Below are 14716 nucleotides of genomic sequence, written 5' to 3' on the forward strand. Positions count from 1 at the left end.
GAGCTGTAACCCATATTCTTTACAGACTCTAAACCAGCAACTTAGTGCAGAAGCAGAAAGGGATTCGTGCTTCAACAGGACAGAAAGGGAGGAATTCATGAAGCTGAATATTTTCCTGTACAAAAAGACACAAATATATCTTTCCGCAATATTTTGTCCTTTTTTTTTTTTCTTTAAGCAGTACATCTTTCAGCCTTCCAGGGATTTTGATGGTATATTCTCTCCTGACCAGTTGATAGCTGTAAAAATCATTACTCAACTTGGAGTTAAAAGTGCTTGTACTTGAACTTGCTCAACCTCTTGGCCAAGAGACATGGCTGGAACAGATTTACTAGCTGCAGTTAATATATGCTGTGTTCCCTTTTTTCACTCTGACTTTTTGCATATGAACTTACATGGATCTTAAACTATGAGTTGTTGACATCCTTTTGCCTGCAAAGTTGCTTTAGTTTGGAAACTGAAATGAGTGTCAGTTCAGAATTACTGCTTAAAACAGTATTTTGGAATATCAGAATAATTTGTAATAATACTAGAATATGGTTTTGATTGGTAATCTGTTGTTGGGCATTGTTGTACTAAACAAGGCAGGACTGGAAAACATGTCTGTCTTTTTACTTTCCTTTTTAAAACGCTTTCATTTTTTTTCTTCTTCTACCAAATACCAGAATAACAATACTACAGCAGACTCATAAAAACTCAGTAGCTGTAATGCCGTGTCACTGAATACGCTTATGCCTTCATCTTCCTCTTGTTTTTTCTGATTTGTAAGCACTTACATGAAGGTCCCCATCTGTCTCTGAAATCCCTCCATTGTTGCTTGTTTCTGTTTTACTGCTATTTCAAAGACATCCAGTCTCCAAGACAAAGCTTCATCAACCCACCCAAGGCAAATGAACCCTCATGTTAGGTATACTAATGTCAAGACCCAAACTCAGGCAGGTTTCCCAAAGGCTGAGAGTGGGGAAACCCAAAGGAATTGATATCTGATAAATATTGCTGCCCGTTTTGGTGTGTTAAACAGACAACTGTTTTCTTGAATTTTTGCATAAACAGTTTCTGCAAATATTTTTGAGATATTTTTTTTTTGTTAAGGGAGCCCTGTGTTTCATCACATGATCTGTAACCTGATTGCAGTCGTGTTTCTAGAGAGAATAACTGATTAGAAAATTAACATCATTTGAAACTACACAGAAATGGTTGCTTAAAAGAAGCTGCTGTGCCATCTGCTTGTGCCAGTAAGTGTGCTTGGGCAAATGATCAAATAAAACCAAATCCAAGGTACCCAAGTACTTCTCTTTTTAGAGTATTATGATTAGAGCTGATCTTACCTCATCTGACATGTTGAAAAAAAGAATATAAAGAGAGATTTAGGTCAGTAAATTCTGTAAGGCTGTTTTTGTTTGTAAGAATCAGTGGTGAATTGCATTCATTTTGGGAAGACAGTCTTGTTATCCTTTATTTTTCTTTCCTGATAGAATTTAAGGATATTTATTTTAAATTTTTTTCTGAGCAAAAGACTGGGTTCTGCGTATTTAACAAAGACTGCTTTGTCATCTGAGTGGAGGTCATGGGCGGGGATGCAAGGTGGTTTGCAGACTGAGAATCTTGACTGCAGTAGCACAGCACTCTGACTCCCCTAAGAAAACTGACATCTCACCACTTGCGCTCTGATGCATTCCCAAAGCATGTCTCTGAGCAATTTTAGTATGACGAAAGTAATGACATGTGGGAATCTCAGAACTGATACCTGTAGGTTGCCTGTTGAATTTCAGACCTTGGAGATTATGCTGTTTGTACTAGCAATATAAATACTAGAGAACATTTATAGGTGACAGTGTTTGTCCACTATCACTAAGCACCTCTTTGCAGCCTTTCAGTCTCCAAAAGAAGACTGCGTTTCTGATTTAAGCAATGTAAATTTCAAAAGTCAAATAATTCAACCTAAAAGGATGATTGTTCCCTGTCCTAAAGCAGTGACTTTAATGCATGGTGATGATGCTGAATGCCTCCCCTGTTGCTGTATCTCCAGGCACTACTGCAAAGAGCCTCTGGGAGTTCCAGGGTGAAAAGACCTGCCTTAGTCTGGAGACCTAAAGGTGAAGACCTCCTAACAGGCCAGGCAGCCTTAGCAGGTTAAGGTAAAGAGATTTATTTTTCAAACAAATTAAAGTGGCTGATAAAATGTTCAAAATAAGCATTTCTCATTTTACTGAACAAACACATGGATGCATCTCTGAGCTTTCTCCTTTTATATGTTGTGCTGATTGCCACCTGGTACAAAGGTTGTCATAGCAAATGCTGGAGGAGTGAGAAAACTCATAACGAATTGTAGGTTAGAGCTAGAAGTAATTCCTCGTAATATTAGTGGAAAAATACATCCACAGTTCTTTGTTGACAAGGGAACAGACTGTTTCAGAGCTCTGCAGCGTGCTCTGTTTTTAGAATTGTATCCCACTTTAATTACTACATTCAGTGCTTGCTTTAAGTAGCCACAAAAGTATAGAAACTCTCTTGGATGTTTTCAGCAATAGGAGGAGAATGAGATTTGCATGTGATGCATTTCTGTTTACCAGCACTGTGATTCTTTCTTAGCGTGGTCATCCAGAATTCGTTCTTGATTTTAAAGGACAAATGTTGATGGATGAAAAAGAAATGCGACCCCAAGAACTTTGTTGTACCTACCAGTGCTACAAAGCCAGACACTTTGGGAGATTTGACTGTACTATGGTTTTGTTGGATAGCCAGGATTTTTAGTGTAGTGATGATATATGCAGAAGCTTTTCTTCATATGACAAGATTAACTGAACGTTGTGTGAAGAGTTGGCTGAAAAGAAGTGAGTAGTAGTGGAAAAGTTTCTACAGATTTTTTTCAGGAATAAATAGAGACCTTTCTAAAGGTCTGGCAAATTCCTCATTTTTTTAAAGAAATAGCTATTGCAAGATGTTAGCTTCATTATTGGAAGGCTCCTTAAATATTCTGTAATTTGTTTGAGAGGAATGGTAGACTTTTCTTGTTAATCCTTTATTGATTTTCTAATTTAGACTGGAATTAGAATTCTAAACAAGACCAAAGATTATTCTCCTACCACCCATAGAGTAAAATCAAAACTTTCATGAATTTTCTCATTAGCACAGTTGGTGTTTCACCCCACAACTTTCCTTAGTGATACATGCCTGGGAGTAAGACCACTAAGCACGTTTAGACCTGCTCATCCCTTTCTTACACCATTCCCCTTCTCTCTGCTTCTCACTTCTTTGAATTCAGTTTCAGCTCTCTTCAGTCCTCTAGCAAGGTCATCATGAACATCTGAAGATACTGTATTGAAACCTTGGCAGAGCAGAAAAACTAATTATTATACAGTGCTTTCAAACTGGAGGAAGAAAATCCAGAAATATTTATTTCCTTAATGTTTCATGTTGTTACATTTGCCATTGGTTACATGAAGCAAAACAATCTGAGATAACCATGTACTTAAAAATTGAAACATTTCTTCTGAATTTTATTTAAAAGTGCAATTTTTGCATATTGAGAGAGTAAAGACTTCAAGGATGGTATCTGTACAATCCCACTGGTGTGCATGTATGTTTGTAAGTAGGGTGGTGGTGATTAGAGTTCATGTACAACAGTGTATGGCACTGTCAGGTTTTGCTGATGCACAATGTCCAGGGTTGAAATGCAGACTTGAATGCTGTCACTTCTTTCAGCAAAGCAGCTCGTTCTGTGTCTTTCTGTCTCTCGTTTCCCTTTATTGGAGGGGTGTGTTACTAACCAGAAACACATGATATGAGACAATTGTATGTTCTGGTGAAAATCAAGGGCACTTCATAGCTGTGAAGATTTTATGTTTGCCCTAGATTTTTTTTTCATTAATGCAGCTATAACTGTTGTTGTAAATTATATGAATAATTGATCAAGGAGTTCTTATTACCTCAAGTAATATTACACTTATTACTTCTCAGAACTGTGCTGCTCTTTCTTGTACTAAAACGTTGCTCATACACTGCTCTGTATATGTGGGTTTTATTCCCTTAAAGTTTTCTTCTGCTTCCACTCCCTTCGCTCTCTTCCCCCTCTTCTCTCTTCCCTGCAAGAGCATGTTGTTTCTGCTTCAGTGTATTCCATGATTTAACTGGAAAGCAGGGATTTTTTTTGGTTTGTTGTTTTTTTTTTTTTTTCAATCAACAGCAACACAGTTAAAAAAAACCCTCCACAACCCTGAGAACTCTGCACTCTACACATCTGGTTTCACATAAGCATGAATTGCTGGCTTTACAAACACGAAACATGTAGTCCTTGCCACAGAGTTAGCTAAAGTGTTCCGTAACTTGATACTATATTTGAAATAAAACCAAAATTGTATAGCTTCTTTACTATTCTAATGGAAAACATTTAATTTACTTCTTCAGGCCAACCAAAAGAATGACGCAATGCTGCTCAAGCAGATTTACAGTGCTTTTCTTCTGTAGAAATCAATACAGCTTGAAGGTGCTGCTATGGGAGCTGGCAAGTTGACTGAGATCCAGCTGCGCTCAAATGTAAACTTCTGTACCGCAAACCGAAACCGAGCATTGTGATTTATTTGGGCATCGATGTATCTCTGAGATACTGTGGAGCTGAATTTTAGTCATGACTTTTCTCTGCTTTATTGCCATTAACACTAGATGGGAATTTCAAAATAGCAAGTTGAGTACACTTATAATTTTTTTTTCCCTGAAATTGTTCAGTTATTTTCTACATCTTCTAAACTAAAATAGTTAGCTTTATGGTAGTGATATCAGCAGAAACAGCTCTATATACATACCATGTGTGCATTTCAGAGGAGTCCCTTTTTTTCCCCCTTCAAAATAGAAACAAAGAAAAGGACAAAACTAAAAAGTGGGCCTTCATTCGATGGGAGTGTTAAGGGCTAGCATAATAATTTTCCATTTTGTACAGGAGAGACTCTGAACATGAAATGCTCTTCGATTTTTCTCATCCTGGGGGAGGTAAAATGCAACAGTATTGTTTTGTATCAGTCCAAAAAAGTTCTCAAAATAGAACCAATAGTGCAGATTTTGATAGCACACCAACTTTTACACCTTTGTTTCCTTTCCTGTTCCTTTCCTATTCTACTCTGCCCCTACTGACAGCTAAGGTTTTGTTTAAACTCTACTATAAGAGGCTGTTGGTGTTTCTCTCCTTTTCCTCAATGGGATTTCAGTCTTGCTTAAGTGCTTTACTTCTGGCAGAAGTTCTTTTCTGAAATAGCCCTTAGAATGGGATCCCTGATGCTGCTTTTCTCTCTGAGTGCTGTATTTCCTTGAGAAGTCCCTCGGTGGTGGTCTATGTGCTGGTCATGCTAACTTCTACCAGAAGGAAAATTGCAACTTAATACTTGCTTGCTGTAGCTTGCCAGAAGTACATTTCATCTATTTTTTTAAAGAGAGAATTTCTACTTCCACTTCTCAAGTAACTTTGATCCAGGTTTCTATATTCTCTAACCATTTTTCTTTCCCATATGCTTAATCTCGTGATGAATAAAGAGCTTGAGAAAATGATGATGTAGGGGAATTTAGATGCTCTTTGCCAAGGGTAGCTCGGGATGTGGTAGGTTAGCAGAGGAGGATGGGGATTTGAGTTGTATGAGAGTCTGGGTTTAGAGGTTTTTTGGACTTCATTTCTCTTGAGAGGATGGAGAAGGTGGTAATGAATATGATTAAGGAGGGCAACGTTGCTGACAGCTGCATTATTTTCTTTGAAAAGGCTACCACGTGAGAGTTTTAACAGAGAATTATGTAAATGCACATTACAAATTACAAGTATTAATGATTTTGCTTACAGTGAAACAGTGAAAGCATCAGATTTACATGCCTGAATTTCAGTACAGTTTCAAATATTCTTGTTTGAAATGAAAATTTTTAATTTTTCAAACAACTAAATAGTTTTATTGATAGTATAAATACCGAATTTTTAAGGTGTTTTGAATGTGTATTCTACAAAATCTTTTTTTTTTTTTTAGAGTGACAGTGGGATTATTATTTTTTCCCATAAACAGAAGCACAGCTTATATCCCGTAGCTGCTAAATTAGATATAATAGAGATTTTGAATATTAAATATTGACAAGAAATTTTGAAAAGCTTAAATTTATTTTCTGAAATGCTTCCTGAACATGGATAAAACGCCTCAACATTAGCATTGCTTGTGGTAAATTGCAGTCACAGTAACAAATCTGGATCTGTAATGTCTGTACAGTACTAAATTTCTCCCTGGCTACTATTTTGCAAATTTTTTATTATTTTGCACAATATCAAACTACTGGAGGTAATGGTCTATATTCTTTGAAAGGAAAAGTGTTATAAGGAACAACACACAAATCTGTAGAAGAAGGGAGAGGCGTATCCCCACTACTCCCTCCCTCCCTTTTTTTTTTGGCGAGTTTTTTTTTCCAATATGTGAGTATTTCTACTCAGACTATCGATGTGGAACTGAAGTGCAACTGAGTTGAACAAACAGATTAACACATTTTGGCATTATGTTCAGCCCACAGGTTTTCAGTTTGTCTGTTCTAAAGTTCTTGTTAGTGTGCAAGATCTGTCATTTGGTTTTCCTTTTGCCTTTTTTCCTACACTAGCACTGGCGGTCCAGGGTAGAGTACACCATAAAGGCTTCTAAAGTCACACTTTGAATAAAGATTGCATTTCCTACAGCATATTTGCTTTGCATGGTTACAGTACTAGCACTTTATTCCCGTGTAAACACTGTAATGGAGTTGTTAAGAAAAGAAACCCTTATAGCATTTGCACTAAAGTTCATGGAGCATGACATAGCTACACTTAAGATACTGGTACTTTGAAGGGATTAAAAAAAGATTTTCAGAAATAAATAAGTACAAATAACATTCTCAGACTAGCAAAGCAGTATATAAGTGAGAAGGACGACAGTAATTATTATGTAGGGAATGATCTGAATTGCAGTGCCACAGTGGAAGCCACTTTATGTACTGATCTTCCTATGCATGACTTGTGAAACAGGAAAAAGTACAAGGCATGACCTTAAAAGTGGTAGTCTGGAAGCTTCTTTAAGTATGTTGTGTCTTATTTTTGTCTAGCCTGAGATTTAGTTTTTCCTCTTGAGTCAAACCTGAATAAACTCTTTTGGCTGTTTGTGTTGTCCTCATGGTTCCAGCTCTGCCAAACATAGCTACTTTTAAGATTGACTCTTAGTTGAAGTCCGAGTCCTGCTGGAAACAGAATGCAGTCTTACTGTTAAGAGACTTCAGTAGATAAAGATAATCCTATTGTATGCCTCCACTTCAGGAGTTAGCGTAGAAACTTTCCTCTCCTAGTTATGGTATCATACCATTGACTACATGCTTTAGGAGCTTTCTCCTTCATTTTTTAATGTCTAACCAAGCCAACAATTCAGAAATGTTTCATATAGTACAATACTGTAACAATTTCCAGACTTACAGTAAAAAAAAAAAAAGCTCCACTTTTTTTTCTGTGGATTGAAGAAGGTTATGGTAAATTTAGGTTTCTTTTATGTAGGATTTTTGTTTTTTTTTTTTAATTTTAATCTTTCTTTTGCTATCAGTAGAGATGCAGTAAGAATTAAGATGCTGAATGTCTCTGAGCATTTGTTAAAGTGATTTACAGTTTCAGAAGCAGAAACTGTGCACATAATAACTTTCTGGATCGGTAATGAACCAAACTTCATTTTCCTGTCTTCGGGAAGAGCTAGTATTGGTTATTTAAAAAAAAAAAACACAAATGTTAAGAAAACTCCTACAGGTATAGGAGAATAATCTACTCCCAATACTTTCTTTTACCATGACCATAGAATCATAGAATGGTAGGGATTAGAAGGGACCTTTAGAGATCATCTAGTCCAACTCCCCTGCAGAAGCAGGTCCACCTAGATCAGGTCGCATTGGAACATGTGCAGGTGGATCTTGAAGACCTATAAGGAAGGAGACTCCACACCCTCCCTGGGCAACCTGTACAGGGCTCTGTCACCGTCCCAGTAAAATATTTAAAAAAAAATATTTAAGTGGAACTTTTTGTGTTCCAGCTTCATCCCATTACCCCTTGACCTGATACCATTGAAAAAAGGGATGCCCCAACCTCTTGATCGTTCCATTTAGAAATTAAACTGCAAACAGACTTCAAGGTTATCTTTTGGGTCATTTAAATCAGCCTTAGATTTCTTAAAATTTGCAGTATAACAGATTTGTAGGGAGTTAGGGTGTTAGAGCATATGTTCTTGAAGTCAGTTTGTTTTGAAAAAGCATACCTTTCAGGCTCTCCTAAAATGAGTAACTTCTGTAAATAACTTAATCATGAGGAATGGTTGCATGCATGAAAGTAAGTAATTAGCGGTTGGTCTCACTTTCTTCTGAAGACCAGATAGTTATCAGTAGGTTTTGACTGGCTGGGTAGAAGGTCTAGATTAAGAGCAGAAACTCTTTGTTCCTCAATCAGCAGCTAACTTGCTTTGTGGCCTTAAGCATCTACTCTTGACTTCCTTGCACCAGTTTATCATTCTGTCCACTGTTATCACCACCATAAAGTTCATTTCAAGCTTTGGAGTGTAAATATAGTCAAAGCTATTTATTATCCTAAGTAGACTCAGGTTCATTTGCTATGGAGTTCCTCATTTGGCAACATGAAGTGCAGTGGAAATATGCCATTTAATCCATAAAGAACTTAAAATAAACCCACTCTATGCAACGTATTACAATAAAGTGGATTTGAAACGAACACACAGTTTTGTTTTAGAGATACTAGTCTATACAAAGTCTGTGTGGTAGGGGAGGATAAAGCCTTAAAAATGAGAATGGTATGAGCATAATAGTTAAAATAAGAGGGAAAGAATAGATCTGTCTTCAAATGAATACGTGGCAGTCTTAGTTTGCCTGACTCTTTAGCAGATGATTTCCACTTGTGTTTTCTGCCAAGGAAATTAAATTTATGAAGAAAAGCTAGACTACAAGTGTTGGACTCTTAGTATCTTTTAACAAGGGTAATGTAGTGAAGCAGAGTATTGATAAAAGTGAGGTAATGTTTAGCAGTGAACCGACTCAGAGATCTTTGTGTTCCTATTTAATGTGAAGATTGAGTGTCCTTTAAGCTTATTGTTCTGTATTTTTTGCTTACTTTTGCATGTGTGCCAGGACATGCTCGGGGAAGAGACATAAACTTTCTTCCTTTTTTTCTTTTTCACAAATACATTTATTTCCTGTCTAAAGCTCGAAAAGAGGAGCAACAAGAGAGGTTTTGTTAAATACAGCAAAATCTAATTACAGCTTGATTTAAAGCCACATTTACACAATGGCTGAGGGGTGAGTTCACTTCCACAAAAACAAACTCTTTGGCTTCCTACTGTGCTTCGGGAAATGTGAAGATGCATGTCCTGGAGAGCAACTGCCTCCCTCTACTGGCACCAGCCTCTCTTACAGTGTGTTGCAGCTCTGCTACATAGGATAATAATATATCTGTGCTTCTGTGCAAAAGAATACTGATGCATTAATTCATTGGTGTATACTCATCTTACTGGTTATGCCACAGGTAATGTATACTGTGTTACATGTGATAGACTTTATGTCTGTTTTCTATGAGCTGTAGAAATCTCTTTCCTAAAAATGCGTGATTGTTTCCTCCAATCCATATTTTGAACAATTGTGTCCCTTCTGATTCAAAGGAGAAATGTTGGTAAATAAACTATATTTCTTCACAATGTAATTTTCACTGAGTGTGCACCTCTGAAAGATACCAGCTCTTACCTTACTTGTCTGCTGAAGTGTCTCTACTGAAGGTATTGGAGTAGTTGAAAACATGGCTCAAAATTTTTGGTGGTTGTCTTTTTTTCAATTGGTTTAAATGTGCTGCTGTTCTTTGAGCTCTGCTTCTTGGAGAAAAAGGTTTAGTATCTCCAGCTTACTGAAAGTTCATAATTCATAATATGCTTTTCTCTTCTTGGGATAACCTTTGCCCAAGACCCCCATCACATATGGCTTTGTAACAGCAGCTCATAGTCAAGACTAATGTGCATATGGTTTTTATTCTTTTTCTTGTTTCCAGCTTATGGTTGCCATTTTTAGTGGAGTTTTTGATTACTGAACTTGTACTTTATGCTGGTATTATTCCTTCCATTTCTGCTACTCTAATTCTTGCAAGTTAGAGTAGCAGAACCTAGAGATTAAATTTATGCACTGCTATTATCTAGAAAAATGAGTGCTAAGGAAAGGTGCTGAACTAGTTTAGCCCAATACACTTTGGCAAACATATGTTGCAACTCATTCTACCTTCTAGTTTTTCACATGTCCTTCATTATTTTTGTCTTCAGAATGGTTCAAAAACCGTATACCTGAGGTGAGAATAAAGGGCTTACTATGGCTTAGACACACATTAATATACCCAACACAAAATCATCTAACATTTTCTCTTCAAGTTGTTCCTCAAGCAGGAACAGCTCAGTTGTGCATGGTGAAAAGTGAGACCAGCAGCAGAAAGATGTTGCCCTGGAAAAGAGAAAGTGGTGGTAGGTGGCTGGTGGTGAGACTGAGGTTGCTCTGCTGTTCAGCAGAACTACTGAGCCGTATTTGGAAGCTGCTTAGTGAAGGGATTTGAGTTAGTGAGAGGCTGGGGCAAGTGTGTCAGTTGGTGCCTCAGGACACAGAGGAAGTCTTGAGGAATTAGGAACAGGCATGGGGCAGGAGGGCAGGGAGTAAATCTCTTGTGAGGGTGAGCAGTGTCATGGGAAGAAAGGAGGGGCACCAAAGCTTGCTCAGAATGAAGCATTGCAGACGTAGTGCAGAGGGAAAACTAGATAGGGTGAGGTTTCAATGTCATGTGAAGTACATCAGTTTGGGAGAGCAGAGGCTCTAAGCTTTGTCTCCATAATATGGCTAGTGCTGCAGAAAGACCAGAAGAGAAGAGAGGTACAGGTCTGTAGAGAGCTTGTGAGAGAACTGGTTGGACAAGAGAGCCTGGTAAGGTGTTTCTGACAGGTAAATGAGCCAAACCTAATAGCCCTTCCTGACAATGAATGGGCCAGTGTGTGAAGAAATGGGATGTTGCAAGAAGCAGAGAGGAGATGGGACAATCTGGGAACATTTAATCTTTCTTTCGCTGCCAGAGTGATCTCCTTATGTTTTTCGTTTGATATCTGCTCATTTTGCACTTTTCGGAGGATTTCAGACTCAACCATATTATTGTGATATTGGTGAACTATATCTGAAGTTGATAGGGAAAAAGAGGACTACAAAGCTTGCTGTGATACTGAGGTCAGTCAGTAGTGTAAAGACAATCATATCTATAACTGTATACAACTACACTCCTAAAACTACAAGAAAGTCTCTACCTTGAAGTCATACCTAGGGAACTTTGCCCATCTTAAGTCTCAGACTTTATTCAGTTCACACAAACTTTTGTAAACATCAAACCACCATTTCTTGCTGCTTATCCAGTGATTTCTGGGCTGTAGTCAGGTCCTTAATGGAGTTGCTGTATTCAGCCCTTTGTAGTTTCTCAGAGAAACAATCATGTGAAGGTCATGAACTGCAGGGAGAAAGAAACCTTAAGATGTCCCACACTGCTTGGAGGATCATCTTGTGATCTTGGCTTTTTCCATCGTGTAATGTTGAAGTTTTGACCTAGTAAAAGGGAGATGAGATTTCATTGAGTTATAGCAACTAGGTCCTACCTTTAGTTATCTCTAAGCCAAGGTGGTGAAGAAAATGGTAATGGGAAGGAAAATCTTTGAGCACATATGTGAGTGTCCAGATATCAGAGTCAATGTTTTGTATGCCTGCCAGCTGGATAAGAGAGCTGAATTCACACTGAAGTACAGTGTCCAGTGAAGCATTCCTTGTGACTCTTGTGATCCCTGGCTGGAGCTGTCTCCTAGATGGCTCTGGACACTCACTGCCGGAAAACATGGTGATATGTAAATGACCTTTGTGACTTCCATGTCATCTCATCTCAACCTGAATTTCTGCAGTGAGTTTCTCTAGAGTAGATGATTTGAGGGGCAAAGGTGTGTGGACTGTTTTGGTTTTTGTTTTTTTTTTTTTTTATCCTGATGATTTTTTTAATAGTTGAAGCCTTTGAAAAACACACCAAAACAAAAACCAAGAGTTTGATAAGCTGTCAGCTACTAGTCAATGTTGATATGCCGAAGTGACTCAGGATGAGTTGCAAGCTTTGTTCTTTTAGAAACTTTTCTTTAAGCTGTAACAATTGTAAAGTTTATTCTCCTAGGAGATGCGCAGGTCTTCCACCCCCACTCCCTAGAGATTAAACAAACTAGATGTTCCTGCTGTTTCTTTAATGGATACATTTTTAGAGACAACAAAATTTTCATAGAATCGTAGAATGGTAGGGATTGGAAGGGACCTTTAGAGATCATCTAGTCCAACCCCCCTGCAGAAGCAGGTTCACCTAGATCAGGTCGCATAGGAACATGTCCAGGCGGGTCTTGAAGACCTCCAAGGAAGGAGACTCCACAACCCCCCATGGCAGTCTGTGCCAGGGCTCCATCACTCTCACAGTGAAATAGTTTTTTCTTATGTTTAAGTGGAACTTTTTGTGTTCCAGCTTCATCCCATTACCCCTTGTCCTGTTACTATCTACTGTAGAAAAGAGGGATACCCCAACCTCCTGACACAATTCCGCTACATTAATTGCCGCAAGTATGCTGTCATAACTACTAGGTACGTGATTTTATTGCTTCTATGGAAGAGCCATAAAACCCAACAAATTCTGGACTTTGTAAAAGTTCTAAGAGGAAGACTAACTGAAATTTATGAAGAAAGATATTCCAAAAACATGTACTGTAGGACAGAAATTGTTTTGTCTTTTCTGATAGCATTGAATATTCTCTATGTTATAAAAGAATTTAACTCCTGTGGTGAATCTAATTTTTGTTTAACACAAAGTGTTTTGAGGCAGAAAGAAATGAGTGGAAAAGTTCACAGAATTAAGGCATTGGATGGAATAACCCTCCTGTTGCATTATGCATGTGACTGCATAAGGGACTTGACATAAGAATGGGGACAGTAGGTCACATTAATCAATTGACTGCTAATTTCCAGCATTAAATACCCAATGTGAATTTTTCACTTCACCCTGGTTGGTGCTGACCAGTAGCGATATCGGGCATTGAGCTGTTCAGAAAGTAGAAGCTGCTTGTTTTCTGAACTGAAAAGAGCCCTTCGTGGAAGGAAGCAACTTTCATTACATGCTGAGCCTTAAGTGGATTTCCAATGGAAGACTTCAGTCTCATGGTTGCTGGTTCTACAAGAAGTTGCATCATTCCACCAAATGTAGTTTTTCAAGCCTATCCTTCTGTAAGGGTAGCTAATGTCACAGTGGTTATCATGGTAGGTGATCCAGAATTTCCTGCTATGTGATAAATTAAATATTTCTACTCAGGCTTGTTTCTTAGAGTGTCTGTTGAATGAAAACAATCTCTATTTAATTTTTCCCAGGGAACTAGTACTAGGCTTTCTGATTTATTGAAGTCTAAAGGGTATAAAGAATAGAAAATATTTTTTCAGTGAACTCATTCATGGCTGATTTTATTTTTTTTAATGTTTATTTTTTTCCTGAGACATCCTGCTATGGTACCATACCAAAGCATGAGAAGAGCTTGTTGCTTCCAATTAACAAGCTGCTTAGTAATGTTATAGAGTTCTTAATATACTTAATTACAAATATATATGCTAGATAAATGCAGAGTCTGGAACCTAAATCATCCTTCTCTGTTTTGTATGTGCCAACATCTTCAAAATAGTCTTCTGATCTATAATGTATTTTCCAGAAAGAGACATGTTTATGCATAGATCTATTTACAAAACAAACAAAAAAAATCACTTTATCTCTTTTATTGCTACTGCCTGTTGCAGCCACGATTTGTGATTTATCATAGGTTAGATGCTATAAACTTTTGGAGGAGTGATGTATTTTCTCATGTGTCATAAATACTATTTGATCAGAAGTGCTCTGTGGTGGACTACCGAAGCAAAGCAAGATTAAGATACGTGACCTCAGCCAAAAATCAATCATTTCAGTGTGATTTAAGTTATCTCTATCTAGAATTCCTCAGCAGTAAAATGTAGCCATTCTGATATGTAAACTTGATAGAATTGATGCAAATATTAATTACGTTCTCCGTTACCTGTGGATCGTTCCAGTAGGGTTTTGTCTCCTGTAGAACTTTGTGTGTCATCTGTCTTCTCTTTCTGTGTTCTACTAATAAGAACAGGTTGAAAGAAATGAATAAACCTATATGCACCCTGCTTACAGTGTGACTGTTTTGTGTTACATCTTGATAACTTATTTCTACAGGAACATGTTCTTTTGCAATGCTCATTCACTTGAGTTTTGACTGTGGTGGGGAGCCTGTAATGAAAATGTTGACTCACCTGAATAATATCTTTGTTTTCTTTATTTTGTAAGTTAGAATGCAAGATAACTTTAAATTACAAGTATTAGATTACATTTTCTTGAACTATTGCTTATGATTATGCCAATTTACTGCACACACTCACCTATTCTAGTCACAGTCAACGTTTTAAATGCCAATGTTAAGGGAAACAGAAGAACGTGTTTATTAGATAGAGTCCTGAATGATGATACCCTCAGATCTTGTTAGCTTAATATTTTAAGTCCCTTCAAATTAATGGTACTCCTTATGTTAAATAATGTTGTATAAAGAACAAAATGAATTAATCT

The 14716-nt window shown here is 37.4% G+C and overlaps 1 protein-coding gene across 2 annotated transcripts in view; it reads left to right on the plus strand.

The window, feature by feature from the left end:
• The window catches only part of FAM110B (family with sequence similarity 110 member B), a 114692-nt gene that overhangs the window by 29525 nt on the left and 70451 nt on the right, over window positions 1–14716 (plus strand). The window contains exon 2 of one of the 2 annotated variants that reach the window (XM_061995269.1): window positions 2030–2138. The exons of the other annotated variant lie outside the window; for it this stretch is intronic. The gene's annotated coding sequence lies outside the window, so the exon portion shown is untranslated. The remainder of the gene's footprint in view (window positions 1–2029; window positions 2139–14716) is intronic. 2 annotated transcript variants of the gene reach the window in all.

This window comes from Colius striatus, chromosome 4 (assembly GCF_028858725.1).
Source record: "Colius striatus isolate bColStr4 chromosome 4, bColStr4.1.hap1, whole genome shotgun sequence".
Taxonomy (NCBI): domain Eukaryota; kingdom Metazoa; phylum Chordata; class Aves; order Coliiformes; family Coliidae; genus Colius; species Colius striatus.